Source organism: Phocoena sinus, chromosome 6 (assembly GCF_008692025.1).
Source record: "Phocoena sinus isolate mPhoSin1 chromosome 6, mPhoSin1.pri, whole genome shotgun sequence".
Lineage (NCBI taxonomy): Eukaryota > Metazoa > Chordata > Mammalia > Artiodactyla > Phocoenidae > Phocoena > Phocoena sinus.
The window spans coordinates 83,115,668-83,120,797 of record NC_045768.1 but is presented as its reverse complement, the minus strand read 5'-3'; positions in this window follow the sequence as shown (position 1 = coordinate 83,120,797).

Below are 5,130 nucleotides of genomic sequence, written 5' to 3'. Positions count from 1 at the left end.
AGCAGATATCCAGTCTTAATCCCAATCCTAAGTATGATGTCTACTATAGGTTTTATGTAGATACCCTTCATTAGAATAAGAAAACTACCTCTTACTAGTTTGTTTTTATTATGAATACATAAATTTTATCCAATGCTTCTTCTGCATCTACTGGAATGGGCTTATAGTTTTTTATCTCTTAATGTGAATTACATTTACTGGTTAAACTATCCTTGCTTTCCTGAAATAACCCCACTTTGTCATGATGTATTCTTTTTATATTTTTAGGTTTAATTGCTAATATTATATTTAGGATGAATTTATATTTTGAAATTATATTCATGAGGATTAATCTGTAATTCTTTTTTTCAATCTCCTATGCACGTTCAAAGTTATGTCAGTCTAGTAAAAAGAATTGGGAAATATCCTCTTGCTGTCTAATCTCTGGAAGAATTTATGTAGAGTGGTGTTAATTTTTAATATTTGGAAGAACTCACTGGGGATGCCATCTAGGTCTGGATTTGTGAGCTTTCAAATAGTAGGTCACCCTTTTAAAGTGTACAATTGACTGTGGTTCTTAGTATATTAATAAAGTTGTGCGACCATCACAACCATCTAATTTCAGAGTGTGTAAATCACCCCCCAAAAAAGCCCATATCCATTAGCAGTCATTCACTGATTATCCTCCCTCCTGCTCTGGGCAACCAAGAATCACTTTCTGTCTCTATGGATTTAACTATTATGGATATTTCATATAAGTGGGATCATACACTGTGTGGTCTTTTGTGTTACTTTTTACACTTAGAATAATGCTTTTCGAGATTCATCCATGTTGTTCCATTTATCAATAATTCATTTCTTTTTATGGATGAATAGTATTCCATTGTACATATGTATGCATTTTGTTTCATCAGTTGATGAACATTTGAGTTGTTTCCACTTTTTGGTTATTATGAGTAATGCAGCTATGAATATTCATATATAAGTTTTTGTGTGAGCATACACTTTCAATTTTCTTGGGTAAGAATGGAATTGCTAAGTCATATGGTAACTCTATATTTAGGAAATGCCAGACTGTTTTCCAAAGAGGCTGTACCATCTTACAGCCCCATCAATATATGAAGGTTCCAATTTCTCCACATCCTTGCCAAAACTATCATTGTCCCTTTGATTACAGCTATCCTAGTGAGTGTATAATACCTCACTGTGGTGTTCATTTGCATTTCCCTAGTGACTCATGATCTTGAGCATTTTATGTACTTATTGGCCATTCATAGATCTTCTTTGAAGAAATATCTATTCAAACACTTTGCCCATTTTTAAATTGGGTTATTTGTCTTTTTATTGTTGAGTTGTAGGATTTTAGATACTAATCTCTTATCAGATATATAACTTACAAATATACTCTCCCAGTCTGAGGGTTGTTTTTTCATTTTCTTGATAGACTTTGGAAGCACAATTTTTTTTTTAAATTTTTATGAAGTCCAATTTATCTGTTTCTTCTTTGGTTGTCATGTATAAGAAACCATTGCCCCATCCAAGGTCACAAAAACTTACAACTATGTTTTCTTCCAAAGAGTTTTATAGTTACAGCTCTTACATTTGGGTATTCAATCCACTCTGAGTTAATTTTTGTATATGATGTGAGTTATAGGTTCAACTTCTTTCTTTTGCATGTGGCTATGCAGTTGTACCAACACCATTAATTGAAGACTATTATTTCCCCTTGACAAAAATAAATTCAACTACTTTAACAAAATACGGAGCGATTTAGATTTTTCTCTTTCTTCTTCTATCTGTAGCTTTTCAGGTATTTGACCATTTCATCTAAATTGTTTAATGCCTCAGCATTTATTCATAATATCTTCTTAGAAGATTTTTAATATAGAAACAATAAGTGGTGTCTCTATTTCATTTATTTTTGTCTTCACACTTTTCCCTTCATTTTAATCTCAAAGATGCAACTCTTAGCTTTAATTTTATTGTTTGATTCCTATTTCAATAAATTAGGCTCTTTTTCTTCCCCCTTTGTGCTTAATTTGCTCCACTCATTTAGCCATCTTTTCTACTAAAGATATAAAGTCCCCTCTAAGCACAGCTTTACCTACACCTCATGAATTGATACTTTATTTTTTAAATGAAATATTTTCTAATTTTCATTGTGGATTCTTCCTTAACCCAAGGTTACTTTGGAGTATGTTTTGTAGTTTCTAAATATATGAGATTTTCTAAATCCCTGCCTTTTTTTTTTTTTGTATCTCATTTTAATTATGGTCAAAGAATATACTCTAGTTACAATTCTTTAAATCTTGTTTAGATGTGCTTCCTGGTATGGAAAATGGACAGTTTTTGTAAATGTCCCGCATGTCCATGAAAAACTATTATCCATTTGTTGAGTACAATAGCCTACATATGGTTGTTAGGTCAATTGTACTTTCTATATCCCTACTAACTTTTGATTACTGACTGTGTGATCTTCCTCTATGATTGTAGATTTGTCTATTTCTCCTTGTAGTCCTCTGATAAACTTAGAAGCAATATATTGAATTCTATAAATTTCAAATTGCAAAATCTTCCTAATAATTAGTCCTTTTATCATTATCAACTACTAGTAAGTCTCTACTAGTATTAAGTCTCTTTACTACTAGTAAGTATTTTGCCTAAAATTCTGTTTGATATTAATGTAAGCACAGCAGCTTTCTTTTGGTTAGTGTTTATATATTTTTTATATAAACTTTTCTGTATCATTACATTTTGTTTCTCTTGTATATACAAGCATACCTCGGAGATATTCTGGGTTCAGTTCCAGACCTCCACAATAAAGCGATTATCACAATAAAGTGAATCACACAAATTTTTTTGGTTTCCCAGTGCATATAAAAGTTATGTTTACACTATACTGTAGACTATTAAGTGTGCACTAGCAGTGTATCTAAAAAAATGTACATACCTTAATTTAAAAATAACACTGTTGGGCTTCCCTGGTGGTGCAGTGGTTGAGAGTCCGTCTGCTGATGCAGGGGACACAGGTTCGTGCCCCGGTCCGGGAAGATCCCACATGCCGCGGAGCAGCTAGGCCCATGAGCCATGGCCCCTGAGCCTGCACGTCAGGAGCCTGTGCTCCGCAACGGGAGAGGCCACAACAGTGAGAGGCCCACGTACCACAAAAAAATAAAAAATAAGTAAAAATAACACTGTTTATAAAGCAGAAACTAACACACCATCGTAAAGCAATTATACTCCAATAAAGATGTTAAAATATAAATAAAAATTTTTAAAAGTAATAAAAAATAAAAGTACTAAATGCCACTGAAATAAAAACACTGTTGGGAAAATGGTGCCAAAAGACTTGCTAACCAGGGTTACTACAAACCTTCAATTTATAAAAATCACAATAAAGCAACGCACAGTAAAGCAAAGCACAAGGTATGCCTGTCAATTGGATTGTTTTGTTAACTGACAATGTTTGTCTTTTATTGGAAAAATTAGCTTATTTACATTTAATGGAATTTCTGATCCATTTGGATTGTTTTTTTAACATCTTTATTGGAGGATAATTGCTTTACAATGTTGTTAGTTTCTGCTGTTTAACAAAGTGAATCAGCTACATGTATACATATATCCCCATATCCCCTCCCTCTTGCATCTCCCTCCCACCCTCCCTTTCCCACCCCTCTAGGTGGTCACAAAGCATGGAGCCGATCCCCCTGTGCTATGCAGCTGCTTCCCACTATCTATTTTACATTTGGTAGTGTATATATGTCAATGCTACTCTCTCACTTTGTCCCAGCTTACCCTTTCCTCTCCCTGTGTCAATCTATTCTCTACATCTGCATCTTTATTCCTGTCCTGCCCCTGGGTTCATCAGAACCTTTTTTTTTTTTATTCCATATATATGTGTTAGCATACGGTATTTGTTTTTCTGACTTTCTTCACTCTGTATGACAGACTCTAGGTCCATCCACCTCACTACAAATAACTCAATTTCATTTTTTATGTCTGAGTAATATTCCATTGTATATATGTGCCACATCTTCTTTAACCATTCAACTGTCAGTGAACACTTAGGTTGCTTCCATGTCCTGGCTATTGTAAACAGGGCTGCAATGAACATTGTGGTACATGACTCTTTTTGAATTATAGTTTTCCCAGGGTATATGCCCCATAGCGGGATTGCTGGGTCATATGGTAGTCCTATTTTAGTTTTTAAAGGAACCTCCATACTGTTCTCCATAGTGGCTGTATCAATTTACATTCCCACCAACAGTGCAAGAGGGTTCTCTTTTCTCCACACCTTCTCCAGTATTTGTTGTTTGCAGATTTTCTGATGATACCCATTCTAACTGGTGTGAAGTGATACCCCATTGTACTTTTTTTTTTTTTTGGCAGTACGCAGGCCTCTCACTGCTGTGGCCTCTCCCGTTGTGGAGCACAGGCTCCGGACGCACTGGCACAGCAGCCATGACTCATGGGCCTAGCCGCTCCGGGGCATGTGGGATCTTCCCGGACCGGGGCACGAACCCATGTCCCCTGCATTGGCAGGCGGTCTCTCAACCACTGTGCCACCAGGGAAGCCCCTCATTGTAGTTCTGATTTGCATTTCTCTAATGATGAGCGATGTTGGGCAGCTTTTCATGTGCCTCTTGGCCATCTGTATGTCTTCTTTGGAGAAATGTCTACTTAGGTCTTCTGCCCATTTTCAGACTGGGTTGTTTTTTTTTTTAATATTGAGCTGCATGAGCTGCTAATATATTTTGGAGATTAATCCTTTGTCCACTGATTCATTTGCAAATATTTTCTCCCATTCTGAGGGTTGTCTTTTCGTCTTTTTTATGGCTTCCTTTGCCATGCAAAAGCTTTTAAGTTTCATTAGGTCTCATTTGTTTATTTTTGCTTTTATTTCCATTTCTCTAGGAGGTGGGTCAAAAAGGATCTTGCTATGATTTACGTCATAGAGTGTTCTTCCTATGTTTTCCTCTAAGAGTTTTATAGTGTCTGGTCTTATATTTAGGTCCTTAATCCATTTTGAGTTTATTTTGTGTATGGTGTTAGGGAGTGTTCCAATTTCATTCTTTTACATGTTGCTGTCCAGTTTTCCCAGCACCACTTATTCAAGAGGCTGTCTTTTCCCCACTGTATATTCTTTTCTCT